Source organism: Acipenser ruthenus, chromosome 2 (assembly GCF_902713425.1).
Source record: "Acipenser ruthenus chromosome 2, fAciRut3.2 maternal haplotype, whole genome shotgun sequence".
NCBI classification, from domain to species: domain Eukaryota; kingdom Metazoa; phylum Chordata; class Actinopteri; order Acipenseriformes; family Acipenseridae; genus Acipenser; species Acipenser ruthenus.
In genome coordinates this window covers 52,957,345-52,971,324 of record NC_081190.1, presented here as the reverse complement: position 1 = coordinate 52,971,324, position 13,980 = coordinate 52,957,345, and positions in this window count along the sequence as shown.

Genomic DNA, 13,980 nt, shown 5'->3' with positions numbered 1-13,980 from the left:
CACGGCAGGTGGGGCTAAATCTAGATGTTGCACGTAGTTTACTGTTAAAGGTACACATCCCAAAATATACTAATGGATCATTATGGTTCACAATAGAATATGCATAAATGCCCAGAAATATCGGTGCATGTGGCAGGATGACAGAGGTTTGAGGCTCAGAGACAGTGGAAGGGGCAAAATAATGATCTTTATTAAACAAAAAAATAATCAAATAAACAGGCACAAGGGCCAACAAAAAGGTTCAAACAAAATACAGAAATGTAGGCTGGGCATTCGCCTTCACTACAGTTTCTTTTTCAACACTAAACAGCACAGCACACCAACAAACAAACTCACCCCAAAAAAAAAAACTCCTCTCTCACAAAAGGGTTTCACCTGCCCTTTTATAGTCTGTGGCTGGAGCCCAATTAACTAATAATTAACAATTAAACACTTAAGGCTCCAGCCACATTCTCACATGTATTTTACAGGGAGGAATTTAACCCCCTCCCTGCCAATCCAAAACAAAACAAGAATCACAAAAACATAATGAAAACAGTAAAACTAACAATAACAACAAACACATATTTATAGGGGCGAGCTAGCACCCCATCACAGTGCAATACAAAACTTAAAATCTAAAGCATAATAACAATAGATGTACCGTATTTTCTCGAGTAAAAGTTGACCTTGTGTATAAGTCAACCGCCCCCCATTGTGAGGACGAGATTCGGGTATACATTTTTTTTCCCCTCAATATATGTATTAGATATCCTGACGCCGTTTGAACAGCAGATTTGCAAAAATAACAATTTTATAAGCACTTCTACCTAGAACCGCTAGAGTGTTTTTTTTGTATAGCCTGCAATAGTATTATTTTAGAATACAAGCCCCATCCCCACTTCCTTCCTAGCCCACAAAGAAGTGAAGTATGTATTTAAATGGAATGTGGGGGGTGGTGTGGTCTTGCTGTAATTCAATGAAACTGTGTCTGTGTTTTACGTGACAGCTCCTGGATGTAAACAAACCTGGGATTATTTTTTTTTGTATATAGACAATGTCACAGAATTGTTTTTGCCAAGTCTTGAGATTTGCCAAGTCAAGTCGTTTTGATTTGAGAGAAATTAGAAGCATTTACTCTGGCAACGAGGGCAACAAGGAGGTGCTGCTGTTTCTCACAGACGCACTATGCTGCAAGGTCACACAATAGAAAAGGTAACATTGTTGTTGTTGTTGTTGTTACTGTTATGCCCCTTTCCCTCTCTCTGAGTGGTTGAGAGCCGGGCCTTGGGGGATTGCTCGGCCCATAACAACTGCACTTGGTTGTGCATTCGGATGGCCATGACAGGTAAAACCCAGTGACACTAGCTGAGGAAGCGAGCGTAAACAAACACCAGGCAGGAACGCCAGTGGTAGGAGCGAGAGAATAAAATCAGGCAGGCACGGCTGAGGAAGACAGCCAGCCTTAAATAAACTATTTATTAAAATATATGGTTACGTACCCGTGGGGACGTGTGTAGTGATAGGGGAACCTTGGCCACCCCAGTGTATAGTGCACAGCGAAGCATAGGACGGTGACCCGAGCTGACCGGCACAGTGGCAGTGGGGGCACTGCGTAAGCAGCACTTTTGTTTTGTAGTTTTATTACTGTGTTTTATTTTCCCTTTTCATTTCGTCTTTGGTTTTCTTTATTATTTTTGAGGACCTGTGAATGCGCCTGCATTTACCTGTGTTAGCAACCTGTGGTCCTGATTACCATTGCCGGTATACAGCCCTGTGCGGTGTTTTCAAGTACAATCTTCTGTCTCCCGTGTCAGTGAATACCCCCACCCTTCCACACCCCTCCATAGCGTTCATGCTGCCGTTGGTCATCGCAATCAGTAAATATAGGCTTTTACTATAAATTACAGATCAGTTCATACTGTATGTTTGCTCGTCTATTAGTCGATTTTCTGTAATATCAACTCTACTAAAATCAGCACTAAATCGTAGCACACCAAACCGACTAGACAAGAGCTTTGCAAACACTAAGATACTACATACATAAGGCCCTGTGAAAATCACGATTTCACGGGCTATGCGGAAATCGTGACATTCTTAAGAATAATTTCATAATCACATTAACGATACTGTACAGCACTGCTATGTGCCTGCGTGTAATATTCGCCATGCATACAGTGCTGTGCAGTGATTATGCCATGTCACTATACGCAATCTAAGTGGGAAATTAAAATACTACACACTGTAAACAAGAAAATTGATGTCTCTAAAAAGGCTAAAAATGTGTCTGCAGCAGATCACGTAAAGCAGTATCTAGCAGGAGTTTTACACAGCAATGGAGATTAGCTTTACTGTATGTCCTGCAACGTTACTGTAGATCACCACCGAAACTCGTCTGTTGACAGGCATTTAGATTCAAGTATTCACTGAAACAGAAATGCGGAAATTCAGAGCAGTACTTATTAAATTTTGACCTGACAGAGGGGTTTGTTCGCGCAAATGTCCCTTTTGAAAAATTGGACAACCAAAAGTTACAGAAATTCTTCAGAAAGAGTGTAGCAAATGGTGGAGCGATCCCTTCATCAGCCCAGCTGAGACGTGAATACTTACCTAAAGTTGCCGAGTATCACAAGCAGGAGATTATGGAATTGGTAAAACAGTCTGGTTGCTTGTCAGTGGTCACTGACGAGTCGACTGATGCACAAGATCAGTATGGGTTACACATTTTATTTATTTTGCAAGACCTAAATGGTGAACATGCACCTGACATACTGGAACCGAAAGCTGTCCTTGCAGATACACTTTACCTACAGGCTGTTATTACAACACCGTTTCACAAGCTACTGTAAAGTGCTTGAATAACTTTGATGTTAATTTTGATGTCAGTGCATTTATCTGTATATTTGCTTTTTAGAAAAATAATAATAATAATCTGTACACGTAATTTATAACATATTTCCGTGCACATTCCGCAAAATACGACAATTTACCCATGACACTGACGTGAATTTTAAAGAGAATTTCTGTGATTTTCACAGGGCCTTTGTGACACGCTGAATGGTGTGGTGCAGTAGAAGGTGAATGTCCAGACTGAATTCTCCCAATAACAAAAAGGTTTTAATAATTAACAAACAAAAAGATCATAAAATAAATCCCCTTGGAAAAATAAATAATTATAATGATAATAAATAATAATAAGCCCCAGTACCAGCGATGGTACTGGGGCAAAACTCAACTGCGTCCAGCTAAAACAAAAGTAAACAAAACACACTCCAATAACCACAGTCCTCCGTGCACGAAAATGTGCTCTTCTCTTCCAAGGTTTGTGGTGCATGCGCTGTGCTGTGAAGTGCTGTGCAATGAGGGGCGTGCTCTGGGGTATGTGCTGGCTCGCTGGCTACAGCCACCCGTCCTCCCGCTCCTCTGTTAACACACAAAAACAAAACACGTAATCACAGAAAACAAACATCGGCTCTGGCCGATCGCTCTTTAACTCAGCGCAAGGGGAGATACTGACGTTGCTGCTTCCCCTTTGTACCCAGAAAACTCCTCCCTGCAATCAACACGTCGCCTGGTTTCTCCAATAGAGGGCTGCCCCGCAGCTGACTGCAATGGAATCGTCCTGAGTACTTGCAGCTACGCGCCCCTCCTAATATGGTCACTTTCCGGTTTCCACCTACCACCGAGGCAGATCTAGGAGGCAGCTTACCTTCCCCCTTGCACAGCGCCCTTTCTAATCGGGAGGGAGATTTACAGCATCAATCCTTTCTCTCTCTATCACATATCTCACCCCTCAGAGTGATGCCGAAGGAACACTCGGCCAACTCTACATTCCCCAATGGTCCTCCCTGCCTTGAAAAAAAATCTGCATTTTGATGCTCCTTACCCGCACAATGTTTCACTGTATAGTGGAAGGGTTGCAGCGCCAGATACCACCGAGTTATCCGAGCGTTATTGTCCTTCATCGTATGTAACCACCTTAAAGGTGCATGATCAGTGATGAGAGAGAAAGAACGGCCCAACAAGTAATAGCGAAGAGCGTGAGTAGCTCATTTGATGGCTAAACACTCCTTCTCAATGATGGAGTAGTTAATCTCCCTAGGAGCCATTATTTTGCTCAAATAAATAACAGGGTGTACTACCCCGTCAACTTGTTGGGACAGGACCGCCCCCAGACCAGGCATCGGTCTGCAGGATGAACTCTTTGCTGAAATCTGGTGAAATCAGAGCGGGAGCTTGACAGAGTCGCTTCTTTCAAAAGTCCACGCAGAACCGAGTGGAGCCGTCCTTCTTGCCCACCATCACGATAGGACTGCACCACTTGCTCCGGGAAGGTTCAATGACTCCGAGCTCAAGCATATCCTCCACCTCCTTGCGAATAGGAACCCTGCGACTCTCTGGGATCCGGTACGGTCTCTCCCGGACCCTGACCCCTGGCGGAGTAATAATAGCATGAGAAATAACATTAGTCCTACCGGGCAAGTCATTGAAAACATCATTAAACCTTTCCACTAACTGGTAGAGCTCTCGTTTCTGATCCGGAAGTAACTGTTCCCCCATTGGAATATGAGTTGTAGCTGGTGGATTGACAGTAGGATCAAAATCCTCTTCCAAACTGTCACCAGCTACAAATAGGGCCTCCCTTTCATTCCAGGGTTTTAGCAAATTGATATGATAAATTTCGGTTTTATTTCGGCAATCGGGTTGTCTAATTTCATAATTTACTTTACCAATTTCCCGAACCACCTCATATGGCCCCTGCCACTTAGCATACAACTTAGATTCCGATGTGGGAAGTAGCAACAGTACTTTATCACCTGGCCGAAAAGTCCGAATACGTGCTTGTTTATTGTATTGTTGCTCCAGGCGATGCTGAGCTGGTTTTAGGTTCTCCTGCGCCAAACAACCAACCAATGCTAGGCGGTCTCTTAACATAATTACATATTTGACTATGTTTTTAGAGGTTTTTGTTTGCTCCTCCCACCCTTCTTTCACAAGATCAAGGATAACTCATGGTTGCCTCCCATACAGCAGCTCAAAGGGAGAGAACCCGGTCGAACTCTAAGGCACCTCTCTCACTGCAAACATTAGGTAAGGGAGGAGTTTAGCCCAATGTTTTTGCTCTTGGTTGACAAACCGCTTCAGCATCTCTTTCAAGGTCTGATTAAAACGTTCCACCAAACCGTCCGTCTGCGGGTGATAAACAGAGGTTCGGATCGACTTAATTTGCATCAATTTGTAGAATTCTTTCAAACATTGTGACATGAAGTTCGTTCCGTGATCAGTGAGGATTTCTTTTGGAATCCCTACTCTCGATATAATATTCACTAACTCTTTAGCAATGGCTGCGGCACTAGTGGATCTCAGTGGTACTGCCTCTGGATATCTGGTCGCGTAGTCCACCACTACTAAAATGTGCGTATATCCAGAGTCAGACTGGCTCAATGGACCCACTATGTCCATAGCAATGCGTTCAAAGGGAACTGAGATCAGGGGCAGTGGGACCAGCGCTACTTGCTGGCATTCCGGGCATTCTGCTACATATCGCGCCACCTCACTAAACACTCCCATCCAATAAAATCGAGCCAATATTCGTTCCCGAGTCTTATCGATACCTAAATGGCCCGAACAGGGGACATCGTGAGCCAACCGCATGATCTCATGGCGAAAAGACTGGGGAACGAGTAGTTGTGTTACAATCTGACTTGTGCTCGTGTCTTGGGATACTCTATACAGTAAATGCCCGACAGTAATGTGGTGGGGATATGTAAGCGGTCGGCTATCCTCTACATCCTTCCCCTCGATAGACCGAACCTGCCCCCAGATGTGTGCCAGTGAAGGATCATTCTTTTGCTCCAACGCTAGGTCCACATCTCGGTCCCAGAATTTCAGGATATCGAGCGGAGGCTTCCCCCACCAAACCCCAGCCTTGTTTCATTAATGTTCCTTCCCATTTTTCAACCCTTCGCTCTTTTTTAGTTTTTTTTGGGCGAAATCGAGAGTGGAACAAATCAGTGTGCAGCGGGAAAATATTCCCAATAGTTTCCCCCGCTGCTCCCATGGTCTTACCGGAGACTGGCTTTACCATTTTATTAATCATGCTGTCAAAATACGGCCAGTCTCAACCTAAAATAACTGGATATGGCAGCTTCTCTGCCACAGCCACGATTACGCGGCGGGCATGACATCCAACTGTCAAATCTAATTTAGTGAGGGGGTAGTCCTTGTTATCCCCATGAATACAGGAAATGACCACGAACCCTCGTGACCACCAAGGTACCCCCTTCAATAGAGCTTGTCTAATCAAAGTCTGGCCACATCCTGAGTCCACTAATGCGTGGGTGCTCACCTCACCAACCCGTACATTAACAATACAAGGCCCCTCCCAATCATTACCCCTGGTCTTACCTGGTGCTGTCAGGACCAAATGGGAGGTCACCCCACACTCCAGGGCTGCTGGACAATTCCATGCCAGATGGCCGACCTCCTGGCACCGGTTACAAGTGGGGCGAAGGGTGCCCACGGAGCCTGCGTGTCCCGTTGCCGGTTGGGCAACGGGGAGGGGTAGTCTGCTCTTACCCCGCTGGGGGTCGCCCTCGCTCTCCATTGTGTTGGAGGGAGGCCGCCCATGGGGTGATGCTGCAGTGCTGGTCCGTGGGTAGTGGGGGTGAAGCGTGGTGGTGGTGGTGCTGCCGCCGCTTGCGGTTTATTGGAGGCAGGAGCAGGTAGGGCAACCACCGGAGTGCCAGGTAGAGTATCCTCGAACCCTTCAGCCAACCTGACCACTGCATCCAGCGTGGTGGGACGGTGGCGACTGACCCAGTTTCTTGTGTCTGGCCCCAGCACCTTAATGAATTGCTCAATGGCAATGACCTTGGTGACCTGCTCTGCGCTATTGGTGCCGGGGCAGAGCCACCGAGTCACGTGGTCCACCAGCTGTTGTGCCACCACGCGGGGTCGCAGTGGACGCTGGTATTCCCAGAACCGGCGACGGTGGGTTTCCTCCGTGATGTCAAGTTGCTGGAGAATGGCCTGCCTCACTCTATCATAGTTGAGGGCGTCTTCATTGGTTAAGGCTTGGTAGGCTGTCTGGGCCTCCCCAATCAAATTGGGCCCCAACTGGGTAGCCCACCAATCTCGAGGCCACTGCGCTGCCGTTGCCTGCCTCTCAAAGGCTACCAGATAGGCCTCGGGATCATCCTCCAACGACATTTTTACAACCCTTATCTTCGGTAAGGGTGGCGTTGGTTCTGTCGCCGGTCCCATTCCCTCCTGGTGTCTTCGCTCCTGTGCCTCTAATATCGCTCCCAATGCAGCGGCATCCATCCAGAATCCCTCTTCTGAACACCAACTGTGACACGCTGAATGGTGTGGTGCAGTAGAAAGTGAATGTCCAGACTGAATTCTCCCAATAACAAAAAGGTTTTAATAATTAACAAACAAAAAGATCATAAAATAAATCCCCTTGGAAAAATAAATAATTATAATGATAATAAATAATAATAAGCCCCAGTACCAGCAATGGTACTGGGGCAAAACTCAACTGCGTCCAGCTAAAACAAAAGTAAACAAAACACACTCCAATAACCACAGTCCTCCGTGCACGAAAATGTGCTCTTCTCTTCCAAGGTTTGTGGTGCATGCGCTGTGCTGTGAAGTGCTGTGCAATGAGGGGCGTGCTCTGGGGTATGTGCTGGCTCGCTGGCTACAGCCTCCCGTCCTCCCGCTCCTCTGTTAACACACAAAAACAAAACACGTAATCACAGAAAACAAACATCGGCTCCGGCCGATCGCTCTTTAACTCAGCGCAAGGGGAGATACTGACGTTGCTGCTTCCCCTTTGTACCCAGAAAACTCCTCCCTGCAATCAACACGTCGCCTGGTTTCTCCATTAGAGGGCTGCCCCGCAGCTGACTGCAATGGAATCGTCCTGAGTACTTGCAGCTACGCGCCCCTCCTAATATGGTCACTTTCCGGTTTCCACCTACCACCGAGGCAGATCTAGGAGGCAGCTTACCTTCCCCCTTGCACAGCGCCCTTTCTAATCGGGAGGGAGATTTACAGCATCGATCCTTTCTCTCTCTATCACAGCCTTATACATACATAAACACAAGAGACCAATTAAGCAAATAGTTATCCTACCTCATCTGTCCTTTGTGGGATGTTTTCTGATGTTTCAATTTCTAGAAGATCATCCATGCATTGGTAGCGTTTTGTTGTGGCATAACCTAAACAATGTAATCATTACTTTTTCTAGTAAATGAACACAAATTAGAAATAATTTATCAACACTCCTTTAAGTGTATGGAGACTCCTAATTCAATGAACAAAAACTATGACTATACCCCATTTTGTCTTTTATAGTCTTCTACATTTGGATTTTCTGAAGTCCTTGTACCAGTATTTCCATTTGACAATTCTTGAATATGCACCTGGAAAAAATAGCAATGAATACTACTAAATACAAAATTGCAAAAATATTCACCACATTAAGTACAAGACAACCTTCTGGCAGAGCTAAAAGCCAATTCTGCTCAAAGAATTCCACATGTGTAAACTTAATATAAGAGTATACTTATCATTAATGTCATACTGCAAAACAGAAATGAACTGGTTCATAGCACCTTAGGCATTGAGCATTCAGTATAGCACATTCTTTAATGAGCAGCTGTATGATACAGTGGGCATTGGTTTCATAGTATAATTATAATCCTGACGCTAATGAGGAAAGCTCATGCATTCTGTATTTTTACTCCTTGTATGTATTGACATACATTTGTTTTAAATCTTAGGAAAACTAGTGAGAAATAACAGTTCTCATTTGAGGGGTTTAGTGGGGATTTCCAGCAGGTTACAATTCACATTTACTTAGAAATAAAGCACATGATAACTGAACATACATCATGAGATAAAGAATACTGTTAAATAAAAGCTGAAAGTGTATTTCTTGAATATGCTTGTGCTTTAATACTCTGATTTAAAACATGTTTTATGACAGCCAGCAGAAAAATGTATAAATAAAATACCGAATTCTGCTGAGTCACCACCGCCTAGGGAACGTAGATTTGTTCAGGCAAAAGTGTGAGGTGTTGACTCAGGCAAGGGCGAAATTACGTAATTACATTACGTTATTAACATTAGGTAGACAGATTACATTTATAATTAAGCATGCTTAAAATTCAAAGGTAGAGCCCAGCACACAGTCACGCTAAAGAATCAACAAGTGCAGTTAAAATATTTATTGACTGATGAAATACAATTCAAAGTTGCTGCAGTATGTCCACTGTTTTGTCATTTCAAATATTTTCACAAAACAAACATTAAACTTTAAAGCTACAGTGTGCAGTGCAAAAGCACATCATGAAAAACCACATCTGTAGGTGAAAAACGCTAGAATAAAATTCACTACATTTAAAAAATATATAAACATGTGAAATATTTGGTCCACTAAAATAATGGGCTCTACATGATCTCTGCAAGTAAGAAATTGCAGTGTGCAGTATGAAAACACAACACAAAATAATAAATTACCATCCAAAGTAGCACTATATAGCATTAAAATGTTACAAGTTCTTGCAGTGTGAAAACAACCAAAGCATGAAGAAAGCAAAACAAAGACTGATCGCTGGGGGAAAAAAACAGATTTTAGCAATCAAACAAGAGGACAGGACTGTCGTCAAGAACCGTAAATTGATTTTGAAGAGAGTCGAAGACTTTTACAGAAAATTATATCAAGATGAAAAGAGCAACATAGCAGATGAAGAAGACGAGATGGAAAAAACGTAAGCCGAGGAACAAGTCCCAGGCGTTTCCCGGAAGAAGTGAACCATGCTATCAAACATATGAAGACAGGAAAGGCACCCGGAGAAGACGGCATAATGATTGACATTGTTAAAGAAGGAAGTGAAGAACTGACAAAAATACTGTTGCGTATTTTTACAGATTTTATTAAGCAAAAGGCTTATTAATGGGGGATTTCAACTTCCCCCATATAAAATGGGAAAAGCTGGTGGGGAGCACAACAGATGAAATTGAAATGGTAGAAATTTACAAATGACTGCTTCCTAATGCAATTTGTCAATGCACCGACTAGAGGGGAGGCATGCCTTGATTTAGTCTTTTCAAATAACGAAGACAGAATAACTAAGAGGTCAGAGAACCATTAGCAAATTCATATCACAACATGGTCTCATTTGAAGTCATTTTTACAACTCCAAAATTAACAACTAAAGCTAAGGTTTACAATTTTAAAATGGCAAACTATGAAGGAATGAAACAGAGACTAACAGAAGTAGTGGAGTAAAATAGAGAAAACATCCACCAAAAATGTATTTTTCAAAAATGTAGTACTAGAGCCGCAAAACAATTACATCCCAAAAGTAGACAAATCAAAATCTAAAACAAAATGGCCAAAATGGTTTAATAGATAAATTTTAAAAAATATTCAGAGAAAAAAGGCACTTTACAGAGTGTTTAAAAGGGACCAAGAACAAAGAACACAGAAAGAGTACTTGAAACTGCAAGCGCAAGTCAAAAAGGAAGTTAGAAAGGCCAAGAGAGAGATAGAAATGAACATTGCCAAGGGGGCTAAAACCAATTCCAAAAAGTTTTTCCAATATTATAACAGCAAAAGAACATTCAAGGAGGAAGTACAATGTCTATAGATACAAATGGCAAAATCAGAGATGAAGAGAAAAAAATAGCACATTTATTAAATAATTACTTTTCACAAGTTTATACAAGGAGGATACGGACAACATGCCCCACCTGTCGACCTGTTCCTATCAAGTTTTAAATAACTTTAGCATAACAGTGGCAGGCGTGTTAAAGGGACTAGAAGCTCTTAAAATAAACAAATCCCCTGGGCCGGATGAGATCCTCCCAATAGTACTCAAAGAAATGAAAGAAGTTATTTACAAACCGCTATCCAAGATCATTGACACATGGTTGTACCGACAGACTGTACCAGAGAACTGCAAACGTAATACCGATCCACAAAAAGGGAGGCAAAACCAAACCAGGTAACTACAGACCAATGAGCCTGACTCTTATTTTATGTAAACTTATGGAAACTACCAACATGGAAAATTACCTATATGGTAACAGTATCCTGGGAGACAGTCAGGATGGTTTTAGGAAAGGGAGATCAAGTCTAACTAACCTGCTTGATTTTTCTGAGGAAGCATGTGACATAAATATAATGATTCTTGGTTGTAAATCTCCCTCCTGACCTGTGAGGTTGCTAAGCAGTGAGAACAGAGTTCCTTGGATGGGCTGTGTGGCAAAGTGGTTGCTGATTATGTACAGGTGAAGAGGTGATGCAATGCAGGAATAAACAGACAGAGATTTGTAATCCGGTATGGAAAAAATATACGTTTTATTTCAGTTATAATCCAGGCCTGGTGACCAAATAATAAACTCCGGTTATACACAGCGATGCATAAAACACAGAGAACAGTAACAGGGATTGCAGCCCTAAACAATAAACACAGTATCTCTCCCACAATATACAACCACGGTCACCAGTCCTGGGTGCGTGCTGTAGTGCTTGTGGTGGGTGATACAGTTTAAAGAGTGACAAATAGTGCAGTGCTGTTCCGGGTTCAGTGCTGGCTCTTAGTAACAGCTCCGTAATGTGTTAGTCATCTATAAACACACAAGTAACAATTATAGACAAGACAAACAAACAAACACTCACGATACTCTTAATACACAGTGCACGGGTCCTTCCGGGTCTATTTCGAAACCAAAAGCGAAGGAAAAGATTTACAATTCTCCAGCCCCTTTTATGTGATTATGCATGACCCCTTGGTAAATGATTACAGCTGATTCTATTGCCTGCAGCTGCTACCTCATTTACCTTCCAGGTCAATACATTCCAGCACTGGAGTCTCGTCTTTTTCCAGGCTGACTCACTTCCCGACCCAGGGAATGAACTGTCAGGACAACCTGTCCAAAGCCTTTCCCTTTTGCTACTTAGTATCCTCACAGGTCGAGAGGGAGATTTACAACCAGAACTTATTCCCGTCACATATCCCACCGCTCAGATAGGAGCCGAAGGAACATTCGGCTGAATCTATCTTTCCTATTACTCCCCCCTCCCGGGAAAAATAATCTGCATTTTGATGGTCTTTCCCTGCACGGTGTACCATATGATACATGAAGGGCTGCAACGCCAGATACCACAGAATTAATCCAGGCATTGCTGTCCTTCATTGTGCTTAACCACTTGAGTGGGGCGTGGTCTGTGACAAGATCAAATGAGTGTCCCAGCAGGTAGTATCGCAAAGAGTGAGTAGCCCATTTAATGGCCAAACACTCCTTTTCGACTACGGAGTAGTTGCGTTCCCGAGGTAGCATTTTTTTTACTGATGTACAGTATCGGGTGTTCTACTCCATCTACCTTTTGAGACAAGACAGCACCTAAACCCACATCCGAAGCATCAGTGTGGAGGATGAATCTTTTGGTGAAATCTGGTTTGATAAGAGTGGGGGCCTGGCAAAGTCTACACTTAACCCTTTGCGGTCCATTGTCGGACTGGGTCCGACATTGCAATTATTCCTCACAGGTCCTTTGTCGGACTGGGTCCGACATCATTATAGCAACGCAATAAACGGGTGTTTAGTCGTTTTTTCTCCGGAAAAAGCCGAGAAAACCATTCAATTGCCGAGTGGTAGCGACAGGAGCCGAGACAAGTCGGAAAAAAAAAAAAAAAAAAAAAAAAAAAGGCGTATTTCATGAATAGTCATACATGGTATCAGGTATCAGATAATGGGCGTCCATAATAAACAAGCTGGCTAAGTGCGTCAGCGCACTGAGACTATCATGGACATTTGCAGAGCTTTTTTCAGATGTTATAGTAATAAAATAATGACTTGGATCGCATTATTGAGGAGTTTGGTGATAAAACGAGTGATCTGGAGATGATCGATCGGTATGTACGACTATTATTATTATTGTTATTATTTATTTCTTACACAGCTGAACGCTATAGCAAACAAAAGGCTGGGGAGGGGCTGGAGATGCCTAGTGTGTGCTTTGTTGATATGCAGGGCCATTTAAACCCGTTTGACTGTGAAAAAAAATACTTTTAAACAGCGCGTATAAAATTAACTGCGCGTGTGAAAATTAATTAGACCTGGCGTGCCTGACGCGCGATTAATAAATGGACCGCAAAGGGTTAATAGTATCAAACGCCCCCTGACACTCAGCTGACCACTTAATTAAATTTGGAGCACTCTTTTTGGTGAGGTCAACTAAAGGGTTAACCACTGTGGCATACTCGGCGGTAATAACTGGCTAATCCCAGTTGTGACCTCACCTGAGTCTTGGTTTTGGGGATCGCTGCATCAACCAAAGCCTGGATTTAGTGACTACAGGTCTCACCCTTCCATTCCCCATTAAAAATCCCCAATATTGAGTCTCTGTCTTGGCAAATGCACATTTTCTCAAGTTAGCTGTCAGCAGGGCTACCCTTAGAGACTGAAGGACGGCTGCAATCCTAGCCATATGCTCTCGCTAGGTGGAGCTGTAAATGACTATGTCATCAACATACGCTGCTGCATATTCATGATGTTGGTGTAAAACCTGGTCCACCTGGTCCAACTCTGGTGTTGAAAATGTGGTTCTCTATAGAACTGCAGGTTAACGGAATCTGCCGGTATCCCTTCGTCAGGTCCAAAGTGGAGATAAACCTGGCATTACCCAGTCTGTCTAAAAGTTTGTCGACCCGAGGCATAGGGTACGCATCGAACTCGGCAATAGCGTTTACCTTCCTGAAATCCACACAGAAGCGGTTGGTGCGGTCTTTCTTAGTCACTATGTCAATAGGACTGCACCACTCGCTCCTGGAAGGTTCAATCACCCCAAGCTCGAGCATGTCCCATACCTCTTTGCGAATGCCACTTCATCAACTTTCTGGGATCCGGTAAGGTCTCTCCCGCATGATGACACCTGGTGGAGCCCAGCAGAGACCTTGGTCTCAGCCAACTGGGTGGAGT